The 27,318-nt window shown below is 43.5% G+C and overlaps 1 long non-coding RNA gene and 1 other non-coding gene across 2 annotated transcripts; both read right to left on the bottom strand.

The window, feature by feature from the left end:
* LOC137346029 (uncharacterized) lies at positions 1–22,156 on the bottom strand. Its single transcript, XR_010968631.1, has 4 exons — positions 21,960–22,156; positions 21,257–21,377; positions 12,658–12,703; positions 1–1,639 (listed from the first exon to the last, which is right to left on the bottom strand). It is a non-coding gene; the product is annotated as an uncharacterized lncRNA (long non-coding RNA).
* A 4,864-nt stretch (positions 22,157–27,020) lies between these two features.
* trnas-aga (transfer RNA serine (anticodon AGA)) lies at positions 27,021–27,102 on the bottom strand. Its single transcript has one exon. It is a non-coding gene; the product is annotated as a tRNA-Ser (tRNA).
* Between the last annotated feature and the right edge of the window lie 216 nt (positions 27,103–27,318).

The following is a 27,318-nucleotide window of genomic DNA, read 5'->3' as shown; positions in this document are numbered from 1 at the left end:
TTTACCTTAGCCTCGCGCGCACACACACAATTATGAGGTTTTATTTTGTACTAAAAATCTTAAACTTTTGTCTGTTTCATAAAATTGAAAAAAAAAAGATTTTCAATGGACTTGGATACCTGCAAATAGCTGGAACTTTTGGATTTTGACTTTTTATACAATAGTAGTAAAGCTAGCAGTTTCAAGGAAGCCAGCCAGGGGTTTGACCTCCTCAAAGCAACACTTTGAATGACAGAGGAGGCACTGCATCTGGTCACGTGAACAGCTCAGGAAGGCATTTTGTTTTCACTTTGGACTTTTAAAAACCAGTGAATTGGACAAAGAGTAGGCATTTGAAACTTAGACCTGACCTGCCTAGAGAAAAAGACCTTGCTCTGTAAAGGAAACCTGCATCTCTTGAAAAGAAATCCTGCATTTGAAACATGGCAGATTCCTATTGCCGAAGAATTCTTGCATCCACTGTGGCTCCTGTTGCCTCCTGCGTTTTGGAAATTCCTGGAACCCGCAGAAAACTTCGATTGCTGTGTTGCTGCTGTGAGTCCCGAGCAGACCGGTTGCTGCACCCTTGATGAAAGACCTGTGTGATGCCTGCTGCAGTTGAATTGCTTTAAACGCCTACCCATCAAAGACTGTTTATCAACCTTGTCTGGAGAGCCTTTGAGAGGGATCTGACTATTTGACTTCGGGACATCTCACCCAACCGATTATTTCCTACCAGAACATGACGAACTGATATATTTTTTTACTATTCCTTGTGTTCCTAAGGAACTGCTGTAAACCAAAAATCCTTTTCACTGATTAACCTTTCTTTTTGAATGCATGCATGTGTACATAAGGGTTAAGAAACTAAGGAGCATTTCATATATATAGAATTATCTCATTAGTAGTTAAGACTTATTATTTCTGATCTAACTAATAGTTCATGTTGTTTCAAGAAATCTGGTTTGGTGCGTGTTATTCTGCGGGACAAACAGTGACTCCAATTTGGCTATTTTTTCGCTAGGTGGGAAACTTTATTCAGATGCTGTGACTTGTGGAGTAGTGGGATTGAATTAACAGCATTTCTCCAGTTTTCCCAGATAGTTGCTAATTCTTGAAAGCAACAGAGAAGTTATGCAAAGATGTCAGATGCCCTTTGTTTTGGTTTGGCGTCCCAAGTATGCATAGATGGCTGTCACTGGGATATTCCGAGAAAAGTTCTTGGTCTGTCGATGTTAAAGATCGATTTGGGCAGGCTTTCCAGAAAAATGCAGCAACAGTTTCAGTCTGTTGCTTACACTTGCTCCTCAGAGTTTCTCAAAGAGATGGGAAAATTGGCAGGCATTTCAAAGAGCCGGAACAGACTGAATTGCAGTTTGCTCCTTGGCACGTTTTCTCCAACTGTTCTTTTAACACTCTCCACACACCCAATTCACTGTCCAAAGTGAAACCAAAAACAATGTCATGAGAGTCAAGCCTTCTGACCCCTATAAATCTTGGCCTGTCACTTCTTTGTAAACATCTTTCCCCAAGCCAAAAAACCCTGCTGGGTAATTATCTGACAACAGGTGCACTCCAGTAACGGCTTGTTTTAAGTACTCCTTGATTCTTCCAGTAACTGCTGTTTACAAGTTCAGTCCAAAAGACCTTCTGATGACCTCTAAAAAAAAAAACACACATTTCCGGCATCTATGGAATCTTTTTTTCAGTTTTAACAGAACCACTCATAATTTCACAAATAATGGAAGTACTCGTAACACAGTGCAAAACCATATAGGGTTCCATCTGTTTCCTCACCCATTCCTTGAAGTGTCATACTGTGAGTCCTAATATCAAACAAATAAACTCTGCGTTGTTGTACCATTCAGGCGATTTGTAATCGAGATGACAGATGTGTGTGACCGGTGCACATTCTCACTAATGTTATTTATGGTGAAAGTCACAGGATATGTCTGGTGTTGTTATACAATACTTGTACTTCCTACAACATTGTATGAAGCGACCTTTGTAACAAAACAAATATGCACTGAATACAGTTCAAAAAATCACTCGTACTCATAACACCAGTTCTCCTCTTCTTCAAGTGAATGTGTGTCTGGAAAAGTCACTTTTTTTTTTCCTTTGGAATTATTCAGCTAATTAACATAGATATTTTTAAACAATGTAAATCCATTTGTTGTGAAAATCACTTTTTTTTTTAACTTTTCTGTTTCCTTTTTGTGCAGCAAATTTACTGACAATCGTGATTCTCACTCGAGGAAAGTGCGGCCTCTCCAAATGCATAACTCGGTATCTGGCTGCCATGACAGCGGCAGATCTATTGTTTATCATAGTTAATGTAATACTGTATGAGATTAATATTTATTTTGAAAATTCATTCCTAAACTACACTCCTGTCTGCAGTCTCACCATCACAATCGATTTAGCTGCAATTGATCTTTCCGTCTGGCTAACAGTCTGTTTCACCCTTGATCGATTTGTGGCCATTTGTTGCCAGAAGCTGAGAGTTAAATACTGTACCCAGAAAACTGCAACCATCGTTATAACATCAGTGTGTGGATTAATCTTTGTCGAAAACATTCCAATGTACTTTACACTGGAACCTCAGGAACTCATTAACAATGAATCGTGGTTCTGTGCTGTTAAGTCTAGCTTCTATACCTCACCCATGTGGCTAGCATTCTTCTGGTTTGACATTGTCTTAACCCCATTTGCCCCATTTGTTTTAATTTTGATGTTCAATGCTCTGACCATCAAGCACATTCTGGTAACCAATACAGTTAGAAGGGGACTCAGGGGCATTAACCATAGTGAGAATCACAAAGATCCAGAAATAGAGAGTCGGAGAAAATCCATCATTTTACTGCTCTCCATCTCTGGCAGTTTTATCCTGTTATGGTTGCTAATGTTTACATATAATATCTGTGTACAAATTAGAGAATTTAAACTTCTGCTCGCAGATTCCAGTGATCCACTCACCATCATGGAAGAAACAGGATATATGCTTCAGAGTTTGAGTTCATGCACAAACACATTTATATATGCAATAGCGCAGAATAAATTTCGGGAGGAGATGATCAATATGATTAAGAGTCCCTTTCATCTTATTAAGTTAGGGAAATGCTGAAGAATAAATGTTCTAAATTGTATCTTATACTGCTCTAAGATTATGTAATATCAATCACAGTGTATCGTCCAATTCTGTGCAAATGTGTGACATTTTAACATGAGTATCTATCGCTTTTATCTATCATTAATCGACAGTTCAATCCACCGATCCATCTATATATTAGTTGGCCTATTTGTCTTTCATCAATCGATTTGTCTATCCATCTCTCTTGCTCGACGTGCACATCTATCTATCTATATCTGTATATCATAGAAACATAGAAAATAGGAGCAGGGGTAGGCCATTCAGCCCTTTGAGCCCGCTCCGCCATTCATTATGATCATGGCTGATCATCCAACTCAGTAACCTATTCCCGATTTCGCCCCATATCCTTTGATCCCTTTAAATATCCTTTGATCCCTTTCTATTGATACATCAACTTAACTCTATCTAGCACCCTGTCCATTTATCTCTCTCTCTGACTCCCAATCCATCAATCTCTCTCTCTGTATATCTAACTATAACTATCACTGTCTGTGTCTCTATCTGTCTCTTTATATCTAGATAGCTTTCTGTTGAGCGACCGATTGATCAAGCTAGTTATCTATCTACTTTTATCGATGTATAGCTATATATCTCTGTCTCTGTCTATCTATCTGTCCCTGTCTCTGTATATCTAGGGAGTTATCTATATGTCTCGCTGTCTCTGTATAGCTAACTATCTATCTATCTCTGTATGTCTAGGTAGCTGTCTATTGCTGTCTGTGTATATATAGCTAGCTATCTGCCTACACAGTGGGTGCAATGTGATTAGAAGGTTCTCTGCTGGCAAACCTTCATCGGCTGCTGTGATCTAAGCAGCTGTCATCATCAAAAATGTGCTTCTTAAAATGTTCCTATGGAGCCAGGGGGAGCAGGAAAGCTCTATTAATCTCCACGGAAACTGCAACTTACAATTGCACTAGTACAGTTGTTTTTCAACACCAGCACCTCACCGTGCGCCCTCTCACAACCCAGGATTTATATTATGGCAGCTGCTCAAGAGCCAACTGCATGAACGTGAAATCCTAAAAATGGACCAGCTGCCTCTGAAAACGCAACAGGACTAGAATCTCACCTATCTCAGGCCATGCCATTGCATCGAATCCCAAGTTATGTTGAGTTAGGTGAGTTTGAGATGCGCCATGATTCTCAGCAATGACTTACGAAAGACTTAAGAAGCCTTTACAAGTGCAGAAAAATCTGGGCCAATTCTGAAATGATGCATATCATGTGACAAGAAGAACTCATTTTTGGGAGAGCTGTCCCACAAACTAGTCGAGCAAGATCCTGATGAAGTCATACACACACAATCATATCTTTTAGCCAAAGTCCCACTTTCCTCTAACACCCTCCTGTTATGTTCTGGTGGTAGCGCCACAGAAGGTGGCACAGTGGTGTACAGTCAGGAGGGAGTGGGCCAAGGTACCCTCAAGATTGGCTCTGGCCCCCATGAGGTCTTATGGCATCAGGTTAAATATGCGCTTATAGCCCATCCATAACAACAGCCCAGGTAAGAAACATCCGGCAGATTATTAACTACCACTCTCTCTCAGCTCATGCATCAATACTCCTCCATGATAAACGCCACTTGAAAGAAGCAATGAGGTTTGCAAGGGCGCAGAATGAACTTTGGTTTGAGGCTTCAGTGTTCATCAACAACAGTTGCTTGGTGGCACCATTACAGGCCAAGTCCTGAAGGGCATTGCTGCTAGCCTGGGTGAATCCGTCCACGACAGTATTGGTAAGAGTGACCACTACACATTCCTTGTGGAGATGAAGTCATGTCTTCTCACCAAGAACATCCATCACCATGTTGTGTAGCACTACAAAAGTGCTACATCAGATAGATTCAGAACAGATCTAGAAGCTCAAAATTGGACATCCATGAGGTGCTGTGGGACTTCAGCAGCAGCAGAGTTGTATTCCATCACAATCTGTAACCTCATGGCCTGGCATATCCCTCACTCTGCCAATTCCATCAAGCTAAGGAACCAAGCTTGATTCAGTGAGGAGTACATGAGAACGTGCCAGGAGTAGCACCAGACATACCTGAAGATGAGGTGCCAACGTGGTGAACCTGTAAAACATGGCCACAAGGATGCCTAATTGTGGAAGCAACATGCTATAGTCAGAGCTAAGTGATCCAAAAACCAAAAAATCATATCAAAGTTCTGCAGTCCTGCCGCATTCAGTTGTGAAAGGTGGTGGACAATTAAACAACTAACAGAAGGAGGAGGGCCCAATGTCAGTTGCCATCCTTAAAGAGCTCAGCATGTGAGCAAAAGTCAAGGATAAGTGTCTGAAACCAAATTCAGCCAAAAGTGCCGAGTCTATGATCCATCTCAGCCTGCTTCTGAGATCTGCACTGTAACAGAAACCAGTCTTTATCCATTTCTATTCACTTTACATGGTATCAAGAAATGGCTGAGCAAAGCAGTGGGCTCCACTACCAACGAAGGTGCAGTCCTGAAGTCTTGTTCTCTGGAACTGGCAGCATCTCGATCCAAACTGTTCCAAATTAACTGGAAAATTTCACAGGTATATCCAGCCCATAAAAAGCAAAACAAGTCTTATAAAGCCAATTACTGCCCCATCAGTCTGTACTCAATCATCAGCAAACTGATGGAAGGTGCCAACAACGGTGCTATCAAGTGAGAATTCTTCACAAATAAACTGAAAACTGATAATTCAGTCTGCATCCTGCCTGGACTACTTGATGCCATTCTTCATTTGTACCTTAGTCCAATCATGACAGAAGAGTTGACTGGCTGAGGTGAGGTAAGAGTCATTGCCCTTGACATCAAGGCATCATTTGACTGCATGGGGCATCAAAGAACCACAGTAAAACAGAAGTTAATGGGAATCAGTGAAAAGCTATGTACTTATTGGAGTCATACCTAGCACACAGGAAAAATTGTTGTAGTTGTTGGAGGTCAATAATCTCAGACCCAGAACATTGCTTAAAACAAAATTCTGCGGGGTAATGTCCTGGACCCAGTCACCTCAGATGATTTATCAATGACCTTCCCTCCACTGTAAGGTCAAAATTCAGGATGCTCATTGATGATTGCACAGTGTTCAGTTCCATTCCCAACTCTTCAGATACTGGAGCAGTCCATATTTGCCTGCAGTGAGACTTGAACAACATTCAGGCTTTTGCTGATAAGTGGCAAGTAACATTCGTACCACAAGCCGCCAGACAATGACCACTTCAAACAATTTAGAATTTAATCATCTCCCCTTGAACTTCAACTATATTACCACCGCTGAATCGCCCATCATCAACATCTTGAGGTTTATGATTGAAGAGAAATGTATTGTACCAGCAACATAAATAGCGTGGCTACAAGAGGAGGTGAGAAACAGGGTCTTCTCCATCATACATCTCCTGATTCCCAACGAAATTCCTCCTTCTACAAGGCACCAGCTAGGAGTGTGATGGAATGCTCTTTACATGCCGAGTTGTGTGCTGCTTCAACAACAATCAAGATATTCGACACCACCCAGGATAAAGAAACACAAGAAACCCACTTGATATGCAGCCCATCCACTACCAGCACTCTGCGACTAGTGTGTACCAATTACAAGATGCACAGCAATTCAGCAAAGCTTCTTTGACAGCACTTTGCAAACTTATGACCTCTACCCCTGGAAAAGAAAGAGAAGCTGGAACATGGGAACATCACAACCTGCAAGTTCCCATCCAGTCATACAACATCCTGACATGAAAATATATCGTGGTTCCTTTAGCAACATTGGGTTAAAATCCTGGAACTCAAGTTATTATGGGCAGGAGCTAGAGTGAGCAGCTAACGCATTTCTCATGGAATAGAAGAGGAAGTGTTGCACATGATACAGGCCCATGTATTATACTTTTGGAGAATTTTTAGTTCCCGGCTGCAAAGGATATGCAACATGGTGGAAATTAGGGATGTTGTCCTTTTATCACAGGCATTTGCAAGATTTCCACTGGCCAAGATGGATAAATCATCTTTACCTACAACATGCACCAGCATTGTTACAGGAAAGTGTACGCAGCAGGGAGAGGGGGTGGGGGATTTGGCCTGGGCTGGAGTGGCGGTAAACGATATTTCCCACTTGATGTTTCCCAAGGTGGACCCATTTCAATGGGTTCAGGAGGAAACTTGCAATATCCCTTTTGAATTCTCTCCTTTCACTGAGGTTTCTGAGTCGGACTGGAAACAAATTGAACGAGGCCTAAAAAGGAAAGTAGCCATTTTCCCATTGCAGGAATTCATGATATTTTTGCAAGTGCCTCAAACCAACATTCAGGAGCGTTCAGTTGAAACATTGGTGTCAGGTGGTTTTAAAGGCAAAACACTCACATTTCCCACACTCCATGAAACTCTGAAGCCAGGCACTTAGCGCGGGGAAGTGGCTTGAGGTAGATGATTAGCATGATCTAATTGAATGGTGGAATAGGCTCGATGTGTGAATGGCCTACAACTGCTCCTATGTTCCTATGGGAACACAAAACTACGGCAACTACAGCAACTGGATCCTCCCTGTTCCACTGCAAGTTCCATTCCAGTCCTGAGCAGATGTCCCAACCCTGGCACTAGGCAGGCAACACAGCCTTCTGGACTCTCTCTCTTGGCTGCAGAGAAATGTGTCTATCCCCGACTATACTATATCTTAGTGCCACAATATTCCTATTTGTTTCCCCTGCATGAATTGTGATGGAATATAGGTATAATAGGCTTAATTGGGTAGAATTTAGAAATAGTTAAAATATTATACCTTTTAGAATTAAAGATTGAATAAATGGTCAGATTTTCATGACTCACTGATATTCCCCTTTAAGAAGGTAGAGTTAAAGAATTTCAAGGTCCTTGTTATGAACTAGAAAAAAGTTGGAAAATCCATTTGTGTCGCTGTTGTCAGGGGCTTGGAAGATAAACACACAGACTGAAATATCATGTCAGGGAGAGGTAGCAATAAACTTAATTGGTTTGTGCAGTCAGGCTCCAGCAGTTGCTTTGGGGTGCCATGGAAAGGGCATTTATAGATAATGAAATAATAAATGAAATTTACTCACAGGAACAAGAGAGGTTAAGTAAACACAATTATAAACTCTTTGACCAGATAAATGCTCACCTCTTCAACAGCAAAGGAATTTCAGTAAATCATTAAGTGTAAATGGTAATTAAAGATACGGCTTTTAAAAGGAGGATAAACACATACTGGAAGGTCACATCTTTCCGAAGAGTCAGATGACACTTCAGAAACAGTATAAACATGAGAGGTTTTAAAGCAAAGGATCAGAAATGTTGGATCCACAACAATGCTTCTCAACTATGGGGAATTGAAGGGAAAAAGTTTACTTTAAATTTTGATGGATATTCTGGATACAGAACAGAGAACAGTACAGCACAGTACAGGCCCTTCGGCCCACGATGTTGTGCCGAACCTTTAACTTACTCTAAGGTCAAACTAACTACCTACCCTTCATTCTACCATCATCCATGTACCTATCCAAGAGTCGCTTAAATGCCCCTAACGTATCTGCTTCTACTACCACCGCTTGCAGCGCATTCCACGCACCCACCACTCTCTGTGTAAAGAACCTACCTATGACATCTCCCCGAAACCTTCCTCCAATCTCCTTAAAATTATGTCCCCTAGTGATAGCCCTTTCCATCCTGGGAAAAAGTCTCTGACGATCCACTCTATCTATGCCTCTCATCATCTTGTACACCTCTATCAAGTCACCTCCCATCCTTCTTCGCTCCAATGAGAAAAGCCCTAGCTCCCTCAATCTTTCTTTGTAGGACATGCACTCCAGTCCAGGCAGCATCCTGGTAAATCTCCTCTGCACCCTCTCTAAAGCTTCCACATCCTTCCGATATTGAGGCGACCAGAACTGAACACAATATTCCAAGTGTGGTCGAACCAGGGCCTTATAGAGCTGTGGCATAACCTCGCGGCTTTTAAACTCAATCCCCCTGTTAATGAAAGCCAACATACCATACGCCTTCTTAACAACCCTATCAACTTGGGTGGCAACTTTGAGCAATCTATGGACATGGACCCCAAGATCCCTCTGTTCCTCCACACTACCAAGAATCCTGTCTTTAAGCCTGTATTCCGCATTCAAATTCGACCATCCAAAATGAATCACTTCACACTTTTCCAGGTTGACCTCCATCTGCCACTTCTCAGCCCAGCTCTGCATCCTGTCAATGTCCCGTTGCAACCTACAACAGCCTTCCACACTATCCACAACTCCAGCAACCCTCGTGTCATCGGCAACCTTGCTAACCCAGCCTTCCACTTCCTCTCCAAGTCATTTATAAAAATCACAAAGAGCAGAGGTCCCAGAACAGATCCTTGTGGAACACCACTGGTCACCGAGCTCCATGCTGAATACTTTCCATCGACTACCACCCTCTGACTTCTATGGGCCAGCCAATTTTGTATCCAGACAGCCAAATTTCCCTGTATCCCATGCCTCCTTACTTCCTGAATGAACCTACCATGGGGAACCTTATCAAACGGCTTGCTAAAATCCATATACACCACATCCACTGCTCTTCCTTCATCAATGCGTTTTGTCACATCTTCAAAGAATTCAATAAGGCTTGTGAGGCATGACCTGCCCCTCACAAAACCATGCTGACTGTCTCTAATCAAACCATGCTTTTCCAAGTAATCATAAATCCTGTCTCTCAGAATCCTCTCCAATAATTTGCCCACTACCGACGTAAGACTGACTGGTCTATAATCCCCTGGGTTATCCCTATTCCCTTTCCTGAACAAGGGAACAACATTTGCCACCCTCCAATCATCTGGTACCACTCCAGTGGACAGTGAAGACGCAAAGATCATCGCCAAAGGCGCGGCAATCTCTTCCTTCGCTTCCCGTAATATCCTTGGGTATATCCCGTCTGGCCCCGGGGACTTATCTGTCCTCATATCATTCAAAATTTCCAGCACATCCTCCCTCTTAACCTCAACCTGTTCGAGCATATCAGCCTGTTTCACGCTGTCCTCACAAATGACCAGGTTCCTCTCACTAGTGAATACTGAAGCAAAGTATTCATTTAGGACCTCCCCTACCTCCTCCGACTCCAGGCACAAGTTCCCTCCACTATCCCTGATCGGCCCTACCCTCACTCTGGCCATCCTCTTGTTCCTCACATAAGTGTAGAACGCCTTGGGATTTTCCTTAATCCTACCCACCAAGACTTTTTCATGTCCCCTTCTAGCTCTCCTAAATCCATTCTTCAGTTCCTTCCATGCTATCTTGTAACCCTCTAGAGCCCTGTCTGATCCTTGCTTCCTCAACCTTAAGTAAGCTTCCTTCTTCCTCTTGACTAGCTGTTCCACATCTCATGTCATCCAAGGTTCCTTCACCCTACCATCCCTTCCCTGCCTCATCGGGACAAACCTATCCAGCAGTCGCAACAAGTGCCCCCTAAACAACCTCCACATTTCTGTCGTGCATTTCCCTGAGAACATCTGTTCCCAATTTATGCTCCCCAGTTCCTGCCTAATAGCATTGTAACTCCCCCTCCCCCAATTAAATATTTTCCCATCCCGTCTGCCCCTGTCCCTCTCCATGACTGTAGTAAAGGTCAGGGAGTTGTGATCACTATCACCGAAATGCGCTCCCACCGAGAGATCTGCCACCTGGCCTGGTTCGTTGCCAAGCACCAAGTCCAGCATAGTCTCCCCTCTAGTCGGCCTATCGACATATTGAGTCAGGAAACCTTCCCGGACACACCTGACAAAAACTGCTCCATCCAAACTATTTGCACTAAGGAGCTTCCAATCAATATTAGGGAAGTTGTAGTCACCCATGACAACAACCCTGTTACTTCTGCACCTTTCCAAAATCTGCCTCCCAATCTGTTCCTCCGTGTCTCTGTTGCTATTGGGGGGGGTCTATAGAAAACTCCCAACAAAGTGACTGCTCCTTTCCTGTTTCTGACTTCCACCCATAATGACTCAGTAGACAAACCCTCCTCGACAACCTCCCTTTCTGCAGCTGTGATACTATCCCTGATTAACAATGCCACTCCCCCACCACTTTTACCTCCCTCCCTATTCCTTTTGAAACATCTAAACCCTGGAACATCCAACATCCATTCCTGCCCCTGTGATATCCACGTCTCCGTAATGGCCACAACATCGTAGCTCCAAGTACTGATCCATGCTCTAAGTTCATCACCCTTATTCCTGACACTTCGTTCGTTAAAATAGACACACTTCAACCCATCATACTGGCTGCAACTTTGCCCTGTCAACTGTCTAACTTTCCTCACAGACTCTCTGCACTCTGTATCTGCCTGTTCAACAGCTACCCCATCCACTGATCCGTGACTCCGGTTGCCATCCCCTTGCCAAACTAGTTTAAACCCTCCCGAAGAGCTCTGGCAAACCTCCCGCCCAGGATATTGGTGCCCCTCCAGTTCAGATGCAACCCGTCCTTCTTGTACAGGTCCCACCTTCCCCAGAAGGTATCCCAATGATCCACATATCTGAATCCCTCCCTCCTACACCAGTTCTGTAGCCACGTGTTCAGCTGCACTCGCTCCCTGTTTCTAGCCTCACTAGCACGTGGCACCGGTAACAATCCTGAGATTACTACTCTGTTCGTCCTGCCTTTCAGCTTCCAACCTAATTGCCTATATTTGCTTTTCAGGTCCACGGCCCTTTTCCTAGCTATGTCATTGGTACCGATATGCACCACGACCTCTGGCTGCTCTCCCTCCCCCTTAAGAATCCTATAGACTCGATCAGAGACATCCCTGACCCTGGCACCCAGGAGGCAACATACCATCCGGGAGTCTCGTTCGCGACCACAGAATCTCCTGTCTGTTCCTCTAACCATTGAATCTCCTATCACTCTCCGATTCTCCCCCCTTCCCTTCTGAGCCACTGAGCCAGGCTCAGTGCCAGAGACTTGGCCACTGTGGCTTTCCTCTGGTAGGTCGTCCCCCCAACCGTATCCAAAACGGTATACGTATTATTGAGGGGAACGGCCACAGGGGATCCCTGCACTGTGCGCCTATTCCCTTTCTCTCCCCTGACGGTCACCCAGCTGCCTTTATCCTGTAACTTAGGTGTCACTACTTCCCTATAATTGCTCTCTATCACCCCCTCAGCCTCCTGAATGATCCGAAGTTCATCCAGCTCCAGCTCCAGTTCCCTAACGAGGTCTGTGAGGAGCTGGAGTTGGGTGCACTTCTCACAGGTGAAGTCAGCAGGGACACAAGTGGTGACCCTCACCTCCCACATCCTGCAAGGGGAGCATGCAACTGCCCTAGCTTCCATCCCCTCCGCACTAAATGGACAACAGAGATTTAAAAAAAAGGAAAACCTTACCTTACCAAACCCTCCACACAAGAGTCCTTTTTTTTGGTTAGAGGAGGAGGATGGGTGGGAGACACTACACTTGTAGTGTTTCGGGTTTAGCCACTGCCCAAATATATAGGTTTACTTACCCAGCAGTCCCCTGGTCCGCCGAAACAAAAGGTAATTTACTTTAAGCTGAAACTCACCTCCCCAGCTGATACCTCGCTCGCACTCTCGCTGCTTCAGAAAAAGCTGCTGCAACAAAAGGTAAGTTATTTTAAACTGCTAAAATATGCTAAGATTTTTTTGCTGTAACATTAGCAAGGTTAATCTTTTGGATTCTATGTTAGAAATAAAATTATGTGTCACATCTTTTAGTAATATTTGATATTGTGACATACTTATCCACTTGTACTGCATGTTAAATTCTTTAATAAATCTATATAAATTAATGAATCGTCTCATGTTGCATTCTGTATACAACTACAAAGAACCCCCTCTCTATGTCTCTTTAAGTGTAGAGATACGTATTGAAGAGAGTTCCCAGACCCTTATAATATCTGGAATATTTATGACTTAGCCACAATTATTATAAATAGGCTATCCGAAAGGTGGTAATATTCTCTGTTGGTTTCCTTTCTTTGAGGGAAAGCTGGTACAATTCTTTGCACCCCAATAAGTGTCTACGAGAATTGTCTGGTTTGAACTTGATTAAAGGAGATTCATAGGGATGTACTCCCGATTTGATTTAGCCCCTATAAGGAATTAAAGTCATAATTCACCTCAGCTGGCGCCCAAAAACATGGTTTTGTTGTTAACAGAGTCCTGTACTTACGTGGTAGTCTTTAATGTATATTTTAGATTTGTAATTATGGAAGGAATGTTTTCTGTCCGTGGCATTAAGACCTCGATTTAAGAATCTAGAAACGGCAAATTCTTGATCACAGTTCGTGGATCTTAAATCAGAACTCCCTCATTCCACTTTTGAGATTTGGAAATTTCCTTTTAATCCTAATTGAGATTAGGACCTGACGTATTTTAATTCATAGTTCAGGTTCCGTTCAGATATAATGGCTAACTCAGAAAGGATTGGCTTAATTTTCCTGTTGGGTGATCCAGCAAACTGTTTTAGTAGCTTACAGAGTCCCATTCCACTGCCTCAGGTACATAAAATGGTAGTCTTTGAGATAGATAATTTTGATGCCATTGGTTCAGTTAGAGCTCATGGGTCTCCTTTTTGAGTGATCCTACACTCATTTTTAAATTTCTATCCTTAGACATGGACTTAGAACACCTCCCTGCTATGGACGATAATGATACTGAGGAGCAACTTAAACAAGTACCTCTGAAACCACTTACAGATTATCAAGTTATTTACTGTGATAGTCATCAATGATGATTAAAAAAGGAATATCCCAACAATCCTCAGCTGGGATAGGGATATTAATAGGTACCTTTCAGGATTCTTATTCTTTCTATCCAGAATAATTACTGTCCATACCCCTTGGCCAACAGACAGCACAGTATGCTGAAGCTGTAGCATTACAGTATGCTTTAGAAAAGGCAGGCCCTATTAAGCCCACATTAATTTGAACAGGTAATGACTATTGTAAACGGACTTATAATCAAGACCTTGTGTTCTGGGAGCAAATAGGTTTTACCAATCATAAAGGTAAACTCATAAATCACAAGTCATTGTGGGAAGATATTCTCCATTTGCGAAAGGAGAAATGTAATTGTCAGGTAATTCATGTACCCAGGCATGCCACTGGTTCAGTACATTCAAAGGGCAACAGTCTTGCAGATGGACAGGCGCAACATTCAGTCTGTATGACACCCCCTCGAGAGGGGCCTGCCATAGTTAATGTAATCACTAGGGCAGAGCGGGCAGCTAATCAGGATGAGGAACTGATTCAGTTATTAGACCTGACGAAAGAGAATCCAAAAGAATATCCATCAAAGTACTTCTATTTGGAGATCCCAACTGGTATTGTACTGGTTAAGTTGCACAAGGGTGTCCGGGAGGTACTCCTGAATCACAAACGAGAACAGCTTGTAAAAGAAGCTCACAAGGGTATAGGTCAGGCACATAGTGGTGCCCGCATGACATTCTGTAAATTGACTCCTTTATGTTGGTGTCCATGCATGCTTAAAGCCTGTGAAACATATGTGGCAAATTGTGAGCCATGTATGTTGATTAACAAATCATCACATTAAACCACCACCGTTGGTTTCTGTGAAGCCTAATAAATCAATGGAGATTTTTTTTTTTGTTGACTTCATTGGACCACTACCCCCATCAATGGGGTATAAACATCTTTTTGTTTGTGTTGATGCCTCCACCGCATTTTGCTGGCTGGTCCCCACAAAAACTGCTTCGGAAACCGCACTTGTCAATGCTGTTACTGTAGCTGGTGCAATCAAATTCCTACATTCTGATCAAGGCAGAGCCTTTGTTTCCAAGGTTTTCCAAGACCATTGTTTGCAAAGAGGGATTAGGTTAGAGCACAGCACATCACGCCATCCGCAGTCAGCGGGACTGGTAGAAGATAAAAACCAGGATGTGAAAAAGCTATTGACCAAACTGTTGATAATCAGAGGGAATAAGTGAGCCGCCATCATTCCGGAAGTACAGTTATCACTAAATAATGTGCCCGTGTGTGCATCAGGGATAGTGTTCCCTAGAACACCATATTATTTAATGTATGGTGTTGAAATGCAAACACAACTTACTCGTGGTTCCTTCGTTGCCTCTATGCTTTCCAACTCCTTGACCCAACAGCAACAATTAGATTTGAAACAAGAAATAACAGATCAAAGTCATGAGATCAATCAGAGGATCAGAGCAAAGACTAGACAGAAACGGGTAAATGACAAAGCTTGGCAACCTGTAACCAGGGAGTGCGTTCAAGAGAGAAAGTTTGAACAGAAACCTGGTTTGAGACTTAAGTGGAAGAAATCTGTTCAAATACATTCTGTTATTAATGAAAGAACTGTGAAAATATTTGCTAACCAGCCGAATGGCAAGCACTTTTAAAACTGTCTCTGTAGACAACCTGAAGAGGTGTCCTGAAGGGTAGAGAAATGGAGGAACAGTACAAGGTGCCGTCTTTTAGGACCCAGCCTGGTGGATGGCATCGGAAATGGCAGTAATCGAACTGAAACCAACTGTGTAAATAAATGTTCCTCACCCACGCAGTACCTCGCAGTGCCGCAAAGGCTAGTTTCACAGGGAACCACACTTGGAACAATGAGCGATAGTCAAGTCACAACGACAGAAGAAGAAAACACTGTGGGAAAGGAATGAAATACTGCAGACTCTCAGTGATGGGACTTGCTCTTGCGTAAAACAAGGATTAAGGTACTACTAGATTCTTTTGTTAAAGATCTTCTGGATGCAAGCAGTGCATGTGACATGCCAGAGATGTCTTGCTGCCTGAACAACGTACCCTATGCGATTTCTTGCAGAGAAGCAGAAAAAGAACATTTTACCGCATTTTCCCTGAGTGGCATTTGGAGGGGGGGTAATGCAAGTGATGTTCTTATTTATCATAACATTGGAAGACTGCGATGGTACTAAGGAAAACGTGGCGGAATGGTTTTTCTTTGTATCGCCGCTTTAGCTTCTGATGAACTGTATACCTATTATAAAGATAATCAAGTTCTACACTGGGGGGGGCACATTGGCGCAGTGGTTAGCACCGCAGCCTCACAGATCCAGGGATCCGGGTTCGATTCTGGGTACTGCCTGTGCGGAGTTTGCAAGTTCTCCCTGTGTCTGTGTGGGTTTCCTCCGGGTGCTCCGGTTTCCTCCCACATGCCAAAGACTTGCAGGTTGATAGGTTAATTGGCCATCATAAATTGCCCCTAGTATAGGTAGGTGGTAGGGAAATATATAGGGATAGGTGGGGATGTGATAGGAATACGGGATTAGTGTAGGATTAGTATAAATGGGTGGCTGATGGTCGGCACAGACTCGGTGGGCCGAAGGGCCTGTTTAAGTGCTGTATCTCTAAACTAAACTAAACTACACTTTCATACGGTTTATCTCAACAGGACTTTATCGGTTTAAGATCAAGCATCAGCTATGGAATCTTACTTCTCTACCTCATCACATGGTTTCATCAATTGATCATTGATGTTCGACATGTCGGGATACAGTCATCTCAGTAGACATTTTGTGACCTCAGATTACCGACACGTCACATAGTTTTATTCAGAACTTTGTTTTAGCATTATAAGAATCATTTTTGGAAACTTTAAATGATCCATGTAAAAACATGAACGATGATTGTTGTCAATGTGCTCTTTTGTATTATTGCCCTGTTTCACATAATAGGGTATGACACTTTATTGAATGTTTAAACTAAATACTGCCTAAAATATAAACAACCTATTTTGGTGTTCGCCTTTATATGGGTCAAGAGGAGGTGTGATGGAATGTAGGTATAATAGGCTTAAATAGGTAGAAATTAGAAATAGTTAAAATATTATACCTTTTAGAATTGAAGATTGAATAAATGGCCAGGTTTTCAAGATGCGCTGATATTCCCCTTTAAGAAGGTCGAGTTAAAGATTTTCAAAGGTGCAGGAGGGAAGCTTTTATATTCCAGGATCATTGGAACTGGTTATGGAGGAGGTGGGACCTGAACAAGACGGACGAGTTTCACCTCATGGTGGGAAGGATTCCTATTTCTGTTGGAGAGTGTTCAATGTTGCTTGGCAAGGGTACTAAGCTTAGATTCAGAAGGAAGAGAATTAAAGCTGAACCTGGAAGGCAGAGAAAACAAAGTCTAGAAAATGGAGAAAAAAGTTGTTCAGTGATTCGTGGTATATACTTCACTGCAAGGAGTCTAGTGAATAGTGCAAATGAGCTGAAGGCACGGATAGACACTTGCAAGTATGATATCATAGCTATGACAGAGATATGGCTTAAAATAGGGTAGCATTGGCAATTCATGAGTCGAGGTTAAAGGGTTTACACATTGGTTATGGAGGTCAATATAAAATGAAGCGGATCTCAATATTGGTTGACAAACAAAAATCACAGCTGTAAGGAGGGATAGTTTGCTAGAAGGATGCTCAAATGAGGCCATATGTTTGAACTTAGGAACAAAATAGGGCCAATCACACTGTTCCGTGTATTCTATAGACCAAAAATAGTCAGAGCAAGTAAGTAGGACAATTGCCGAGAAATGCAGAAACAGTAGGGCGATCATAGTAGGTCATACAGGGTTCAAACTGCTTAAAATGCATTTCAGACATTTTTTTAGCAAGAGAAAGGGCAATTCTGGATTTAATTTTAGGAAATGAAGCTGGGCTGCTGAAAGAGTTATCAGCAGGACAGCATTTTAGTGGTATTGATCACAATACAGATAGATACAGCAAGGGGAGGTGGAAGCGCAGTGGCACCGGACTAGAAACCCAGAGACGCAGCGTATTGCCCTGGGGACATGGTTTCAAATCCCACCAAGGCAGACGATAGAATTTGAATTCAATGAATAAATCTGGAATTCAAATCTAGCCATGAAACCACTGTCGATTCTCATAAAAACCCATCCAGTTCACTAATGTCCTTTAGGGAAGCAAATCTGCTGTCTTTACCTGGTCTGGCCGAAATGTGACCCCAAACCCACAGCAATGCGATTTGACTCTGAAATGCCGAGCAAGCCAGCCACTCAGTTTTATCAAATCGCTACAAAGTCAATAAGGACGTAAACCGGACGGACCACCCGACATTGACCTAGGCACGGAAAGCGACAATGGCAAACCCAGCCCTGTCAACCCTGCAAAGTCCTCCTTACTAACATCTCGGGGCTTGTGCCAAAGTTGGGAGAGCTGTTTCACACACCAGTGGAACCAGACCTTGCAGACAATGCCCCAGACACCACCATCACCATCCCTGGTATGTCCAGTCCCACTGGCAGAACAGACCCAGCAGAGGTGGCAGCATATTGGTATACAGTCTATAGGGAGTTGCCCTAGGAGTCCTCAACATCGCCTCCGGACCCCATGAATTTCATGGGGCCAAACATGGGTAAGGAAACCTCCTGCTGATTACCACTTACCACCCCACCTCAGTATTCCTCCACATTGAACACCACTTGGAGGAAGCACTGAGGCAAGGGCACAGAATGTATTCTGGGTGGGGCACTTAAATGACCATCACCAAGAGTGGCTCAGTAGCACCATAGCTGGCTGAGTTCTGAAGGTCTTAGCTGCTACAGCGGGTCTGCAACAGGTGGTGAGGGAACCAACAAGAGGGAAAAGGATACTTGACCTCCTCCTCACCAATCTGCCTGCCACAGATGCATCTGTCTGTGACATCACTGGCAGGAATGACCACTGCATAGTCCTTGTGAAGTTCCGTCTTCACATTGAGGATACCCTCCATCGTGTTGTGTGGCACTACCACGGTACTAAATAGGAGAGATTTCAAACAGATCTAACAACTGGGCATCCATGAGATGCTGTGCATCGTCAGCAGCAGAATTATACTCAACCACAATCTGTAACCTCATGGCCCAGTTTATCCCCCACTCTACCATTACCATCAGGCTGGGAGATCAACCCTGGTTCAATAAAGGGTGCAGGAGGACATGCCAGAAGCAGCAACAGCCAAACCTCAAAATGACATATCAACCTGAAGTTACAACCCAGGACGACTTGCATGTCAAACAGCATATGCAACATGCGATAGACAGAGTTAAGCGATCCCACAACCAATGGATCAGATCTAAGCTCTGCAGTCCTGCCACATCCAGTCGTGAATGGTGGTATACACTTAAACTACAAACTGGAGGAGTTGGAGCATTTGCAACAATCTTCAGCCAGAATTGCCCAGTGGATGATCCATCTGGACCTCTTCCTAAAGTCCCCAGCATCACAGATGCCAGTCTTGCGCCAATTCGATTCATTCCACATGATATTAAGAAACAACTGAAATCACTAGATACTGAAAAGGCTATGGACCCTGACATCATTCTGGCAATAGTACTGAAGACTTGTGCTCCAGAACTTGTCGCACCTTTAGCCAAGCTGTTCCAGTACAGCCAGAACACTGGCATCAACCCAGCAAAGTGAATAATTGCCCGGGAATATCCCGTACACAAAAAGCAGGGCAAATCCAACCCGACCAACTATCGCCTCATCTGTCTACTCTCGATCATCAGCGACTGAAGGTGTCGTCAATAATGCTATCAAGCGGCACTTGCTTAGCAATAACCTGTTCAGTGACGCTCAGTTTGGGTTCTGCCAGGGCCACTCAGCTCCTGACCTCCTTTCAGCCTTGGTTCAAACATAGACGACAGACCTGAACTCCAGAGGGGAGATGTGAGTGACTGCCCTTGACCGAGTATGGCATCAAGGAGCCCTAGCAAAACTGGAGTCAATGGGAATCAGGGGAAAAGTCTCCGCTGGTTGGAGTCATACTTAGCAGAAAGAAAGGTGGTTGTGGTTGTTGGAGGTCAATCATCTGAGCTCCAGGACATCACTACAGGAGTTCCTCAGGGTAGTGTCCTAGATCCAACCGTCTTCAGCTGGTTCATCAATGACCTTCCTTCAATCATAAGGTCAGAAGTGGGGATGTTTGCTGATGATTGCACAATGTTCAGCACCATTCGCAACTCCTCACATACTGAAGCAGACCGTGAAGAAATGCAGCAAAACATGGACAATATTCAGGGTCGGGCTGATAAGTGACAAGTAACATTCGCGCCACAGAGTGTCGGGCAATGACTATCTCCAATAAGAGAGAATCTAACCATCTCCCCTTGACATTCAATGGCATTACCATCACTGAATCTACCACTATCAATATCCTGAAGGTTACCATTAACCAGAAAGTGAACTGGAGTTTCCATCTCAACACCGTGGCTATAAGAGCAGGTCAGAGGCTAGGTATCCTGCGGCGAGTAACTCACCTCCTGACTCCCAAAGGCTTTTCCACCATCTATAAGGCACAAGTCAGGAGTGTGATGGAATACTCTCAACTTGCCAGGACGGGTGCAGCTCAAACAACATTTAAAGAGCTCAACACCATCCGGGACAAAACAGCCCAATTAGTTAGCACCCCATCCGCAAACATTCACTCCCTCCACCACCAACGTACAGTGACAGCAGTGTGTACCATCTACAAGATGCACTGCAGCTCCTTGAACAGCACCTTTCAAACCTGTGACCTCTACCACACAGAAGGATAAGGGCAGCATGGGAACACCACCACCTGCAAGCTCCCCTCCAAGCCACATACCATCCTGACTTGGAACTATATCACCCTTGATTCACTGACGCTGGGTCAAAATCCTGGAACTCCCTTCCTAACAGCACTAAGGGTGTACCTACCTCACATGGACTGCAGCGGTTCAAGAAGGCAGCTCACCACCACCTTCTCGAGAGCAACTGGCATGGGCAATAAATGCTGGCCTAGCCAGTGACACCCAATGAATGATTTAACAAAAAAGGAAAATTTGATGCCACCTAAGGAGAGGTGACCAAAAGCTTGGTCAAACAGCTGAATTTTAAAAATAGTCTTAAAGGAGGAGAGGCTTGGGGAGGGAATTAAAAAGATTAGGGCCTTGCCAGCTGAAATCACCGCAGCCAATGACGGACTGATTAAAATTAAGATGTGAAATAATCCAGAATTGGAGGAGCACAGATCTGTCGGAGAGGTTGGAGTGCTGTAGGAGGTGACGGAGATAGGGAGGAACGAGGCCATGTAGGGATTTGTACATGAGGATGAGAACGCTAAAACTAAGGTACTGCCAGACCGGGAATTAATGCAATAACTCACTAACACAGACTTACAGTTCGTTGTGCGGCATACAGGAAGAGAAGACTTCAATGTTTGCAGAGAAGCAGTCAAGGTCACAGCTGCAGTCGAGTTCACAGACTCCAACTGTCAGGTCACAGGTACAAATGGGAATGGCTAGAACAAGACACAAAGAGTGACATCACAACACAGCATGAACAGTCTCAAAGCCAACCTTCCTCCCTTACCTCACTCCACAGTCACTGCCTTCCCAAAATCAAGCTGCAAATCAAATAAGAATTGGATAAATACTTGAACTAGGGGAGGAGATTTTTTTTTCAATGCAGCGAGTTCTTAAAATTTGGGATGCATTCTTGGAAAGGGTGGGGTTAGCGGATTCAACAGAAACTTTCAGAAGGGAATCAGATAAATACCTTCAGGGGAAATACAGGACTGTCGAGTCAGGCAGAGGACTGACACGAATTGGATCACTCTTTCAGAGATCCACCCACCACAGGCATAATCGGCAGAATGGCCTCCTTCTGTCCTGTATCATTCTATGGTTCTGTGTAACTTTGGACTCAAAACTGTTTGACTGGGAAGCCAACAGACGGGCAACGTCTGAGCTGAGCTGGCACACCAGGCATTGCAAAGGTAGAAATGCACGGGGAACTGCAGGAGACCCCGAGTAACTCCCCATCCTGCCCTCTCCTCTTGCCCCCTACTCTCCTCCTGAATCTGAGATCTCCACATATTTACCAGCCAAGGGTATTAAGGAATATGGATGAAGGTGGATCGAGGATCAGCCATGATGTCATTGAATGGCGGAACAACCTGGAAGGGCTGAACGGCCTCCGTGTTCCTGTGCTCTTGCTGACAGCCCTCACGTCACCGCCCTCAGCCACTGTGCCGTCACCAGGGTTCCCGCTGCCACCGCGCCCTGGAGTCGGAAGAGCTGCCGCTTGGGCTGCTCTCACGGCGCCAGTCCCAGGCTCGGGCCCAAGCCACTTCGAGGTGCTTGCAACCATCCCACCCCTGCAGGCCTTGACCCCCGCCAGCCATAGGAGCGCCCCCCCAGGGGTTGCTGCACAGCACCCGCCCCCCAAGCCGCTGCCATTAATATCCGCCCGACAGCGTGGGTCCGACCGATTGTAAGAGCATCGCTGTTTTGCGATGGTGCGGCTCCTCTCCGAGACGATTACGTCAGCGCGACACCCTGTGTGACGCAAGTCGGTGTGATTTGAGGCCGCTGACCTGGGGAATCCGTCAATCAAAGGAGCCGTAGTCATAGCGCATCGGGTTTTTAGCATTTCATCTCAACGCAAAATGTTTCAATATTCTAGAATTCAAAGAGAAATGACCGAAATATAGGAAACAATGCAAAAGCAACAATCTAAAATGTGAACAGAAATGGCGAAAAGGAAAAAGAACAGCAAATGCCATGAACTTAAATGATGAAGAAATGTGCAGTCAGATACAACGATCTGAAATCTAGTTTGGGATAATTGAAGAAACACAGAGCGGTTGCAGCACAAAAAGAGGCCATTCAGCCCGTCGAGCTTAAAGCAACTCAGCTTGTCCCACTCTTCCGCGCTTTCCCCCATAGCACTGCATTTTTTTTCCTTCAGATGTTTGTCTAATTACCTTTTAAAGAACGATTGAATCTGCCTGCACCACCCTTTCGGGCAGTGCATTCCAGATGGTAACCACTCGCTGCATAAAGAACCTTTTTTTGACAATCACTTTAAATCTCTGTCCTTTGGTTCTCGAGCCTTCTGGCATTTGGAACAGTTTCTAGCTACCAACTCCGTCTGATTTTGAGCACCTCTAACTAATCTCCTCTCAAGCTTCTCTTCTCCAAGGAGAACAATCCCGCCGTCTCCAACCAATCCATGTCATTGAATTCCCTTATGCCTGGAACTATTCTTGAGAATCTTTTCTGCACTCTCTCTAAAGTGTTCCGCCCCGAATTGAACACAAGTTGATGCCGAAACAATGTTTTATAACGGTTCATCATAATTTCCTTGATTGTACACTCCATGTTATTATGTGGCATTTGATGAAATGCTTTTTGGAAGTCCATATGCACCGCAGCAACTGGATTACCCTCATAAACCCTCTTTGTTATATCATCAAAAACCCATTTAAATTCACTGAACACGATTTTCCGAAAACAAATCTGTGATGGATTTCCTTAATTAATCCACACTTGTCTAGGTGACTGTTAAGTTTGCTCCGGATTATTGTTTCAAAAGGCTTTCCCACCACTGAGGTTAAACTGACTGGCCTGTCGTTTATGGGTTTGTCCTTACACCATTTTGTCAACAAGGGTGTAACATTTTCAATTCACTATTAGCACCAAAGGTGGTATCACCACCGTATGTAAGGGAGATTGAAAGATTATGGCCAGTAGCTTTGCAATTTCCAGCCTTCTTTCCCTCAACAGGTTCGGATGCATCCTATCCTGTCTTGGAGATTTATCAACTTTTAGTACCGCCAGGCTTTCTAGTATCAAGTCTATTTCAATTTTTAGCCCAAACTGTATCTCAACTGCCTCCCCTTTCACTATGAATTTTGCATCAGCATCACCTTTGGTAAGGACAGATTCGAAATACTCATTTAGTGCCTCAGCCATGCCTTCTGCCTCCATGCTTGTATAAATGATTTTTTCGGTTCTGGAAAAATTGTTATGTGTTTGTTCCAATCCGATAATGCATTTCTCATATTATTGACAGACGTTACTATTACCCCAGGCATCTTTGATTCCCTGCAATAAAGTTCCGAATATAGAGTCCGCACTGCAGCTCACATTGCCTTTGGATATTCTGTGTGCATCTGTCAATTGAACTACTTCAGTTCAGAAGGCTAAAATTGCATTTTGTGCTATGAACCGACTTAACTTTTTTGATTGAATTAGTAAGAAGAGCCAGTGGATGCGCAGTCACATTCTCTGAATTTCGCCTGGGACACTGTAAATAAATGCGTTCATGCATGAACTCAAACACATAAGCGTACACACAGATTACTCCAGAATGGTGAACAAATCGCTGTAATTTGTTTCAAAAACTGAACATATGCCATTTGAAAAATATGAAAACCACCATTCATATCAGTATAATATTGCCTGAGATGGCGGGCTGTAAAATGATGGATTTTCTTTAGTTCTTCATCGCTGGATCACTGTGATTCTCACCATTGCTATGACCTCAGAGTCTCCTCTTCAGTCTATTGACCGGTACAATGCGCCTGGTGGTCAGAACATTGAGCACTGACATCAAAATAAATGAAACAAATTGGATTGAAATTATGTCCAACCATATGGGTAATCATTAATCACATACAAAATTCCTTCAAAGATCAGAATCAGTAGTTCAGCCGCGGTCATGACCTCCAGGCAATGGGTGATGCATTTGGAGAGACCGCACTTTCCACGGTAAAGAATGAGGATTGTCAGCAAATTAGCTGCAAGAAAGATGAAATGTAATTACTAACTCTCCTGACATTAAAAGGATTATCAGTTTTGTATGAAATCCATGATTTTCCTGTCCCTCCGCTGTCTCTCCAGAACTTCCTCCGATGCGAGTAAAAACTGAAATACTTGGATTTCTGTAGCGCCGTTCAGTACCAGGTAACAACTTCGAAGAGATTCGAAACATCAAGTCGATGACACGCAATGAAGTGCGACAAAAGAAATTTAAGTTTTGCGATTACTTCCAGGATCGATGAGCAGAATTAACCACAAAATTCCGCTAAGGCCGAAACACAGATCTTAAACTTCTAGCGTGATCTCTTTGTTTTTATTATACTGTTCCTCGATTTACAAACCCAGTAACTTTTTTTTTAGAGCAACGCCTTCCACTTTACCACCGCGCCTCATATTACCGAGCCTCACGAATGGACGAAACTACATCTTTCGATCAGAGGGTGACAGCGAGACAGACAAAAAGAGATGGAGATGTCTCGGGAGAAAACTGAATGATTAACTGACAAGAGGGCTGATATTGAAAGGCAAAAACGAGCAGTAAGGAGAGAGAACAGCAAATGTTGATATTCAAACGGATGTAATTGTCCTTGTACACGATTCATCAAAAGTTAACATGCAAGTACAGCAAACAATTAGGAAAGCAAATAGTGTGTCAGCCTTTATTGCAAGGGGTTAGAATATATGAACCAGTAAGTCGTTCTGCAATTATATAAGCTTAGGTAAGAACATAAATGAAGTACAGTGTAGCAATTGTATCCTCCTGAAGAAGGAACTACCTTCGAGCTGGTGTAACGAAGGTTCACTGCATTCATTCCTGGGATCAGAGGGCTGTCTTACAAGTAAAACGGGCCTGTACTGTCTGCAGTTTCGAACAATGAAAGGTGAGGAGAAATATCTTCATTCAGATTTTTGTGAATCTTTGAAATTCACTCCCCCAGAGGGTTGCAAATGTTTAGTCTATGTGCACGTTAAAAGATGAGATCGTTAGATTTTGAGCACTGAGGAGATCAAGAGGTATGGGAATATTTCTGGGATAATTCACCAGCCATCGAGGAAGAATCTGTTATTACACAGAGAGATCAAGCAAAGGGAAATAGAGGGAGAAACAGACAGACACAGAGAGACAGACACAGAAAGAGACAGATAGAGACTGCAATACAGAGGTAAGTTTCACAATTCCACAGGAACAAAGATACTTTCAGAAAAGAGCACAGAACGTTCGGCACACAGTTAAACATAGTATATTAAGAATTAGGTAGAGTTCAAAGCGGGGTTGTGTGAAATTATTTACTTTGGGAGGACTAATATGGAAAGACAGTGCACTAGAAATGGAACGTTTTTGAAAATTGTAGATGAGCAGAGAGACCTTGGTGTCCATATATAAAAATTTCATAAGGTGGTTAGAAAATTCTATCTGTTACTTGGGTTTATAAATCAAGGAATATCATATAAACGCAAAGAGATGAGGCTAGAGCTTTAAAATCTGTGTTTCAGCCTTAGCTAAAGTATTGTGGTTAATCCTGGTTACCATTCTTCAGCACAGAGATGAAGATATTAGAAGAGTACAGAAGAGGTTTAACAGGATGGTAGGACATTAGTAATGACGAGATGTTGGAAAAGTTCAGACTGTTGTACTTGGAACAGGCATTAGGAGGTGAACGAATGGAGATTTTCCGGATGATACGAGATTAAAAGAGTGTAGAGAGGGGAAAATCCCTCTGGTGAGTGGGTCAATAACTAGAGGTCATAGATTAAAAGTCACTAACAAAAGATATAGAAAGGATGTGAGCCGAATTTATTTTTCGCTCAGAGAGTTGTCGGGACCTGCAACGCTCTACCTGAAGACGTGGTAGAATCTGATTCTAGAAATAAGTCTGAAGATGTTTGAGGATGAGCAACTTACAGATATACACGAACAAAAACAAACCCAACTCACACAGACAAGCGCAAATTCACACCCAGGCAAACAAGCACAAACATAGATCAAAGCAAAATACTGCAGATGCTAGAAATCAGAAACAAAAACAAGAAATGCTGGAAATACTCAGCAGGTCCGGCAGCATCCACGGCAGCATCAGCAGAGTCAACGCTTCAGGTAACTCGCGCACACAGGCAGACACAAGCACAAAGGCACATCGAGTGACTTAGACACAGTACGGAAGAGAGACAGGAGCTCTGCCGCAAATTTGGATGATTTTGTTGTATTTCAGACAGATATTTCAAGAATACATGCAGATGAATAAGAAAAACATGACTGATGGTGGGATATTATGCAGAAGATTACAACTGCCAAGGAAGACAAAGAAACTGCTAAACTGAATCAGAAACAGAACTACCGTAGTCGGCAGGATTCGAACCTGCGCGGGGAAACCCCAATGGATTTCTAATCCATCGCCTTTACCACTCGGCCACGACTACTGACGAATACCTGAAGCATTACAGAAAATGTCATGTATACTCAGCATGTCTGGCAGCATCTGCCGAGAGAGACAAGACTTCATGTTTCGACTCGAAAATTACTTCTTCAGACGAAAGGAAGGTAGAAATGCAATGGGTTTATGCCGTTGTAAGCGGGAACCGAGAGGGAACAAAAGGGGAATTCTATGTTGGTGCCGACGATGAGAGAGATTAAAT

Source organism: Heterodontus francisci, chromosome 29 (assembly GCF_036365525.1).
Source record: "Heterodontus francisci isolate sHetFra1 chromosome 29, sHetFra1.hap1, whole genome shotgun sequence".
NCBI lineage: Eukaryota > Metazoa > Chordata > Chondrichthyes > Heterodontiformes > Heterodontidae > Heterodontus > Heterodontus francisci.
This window is presented reverse-complemented; position numbering and strand designations above follow the sequence as displayed.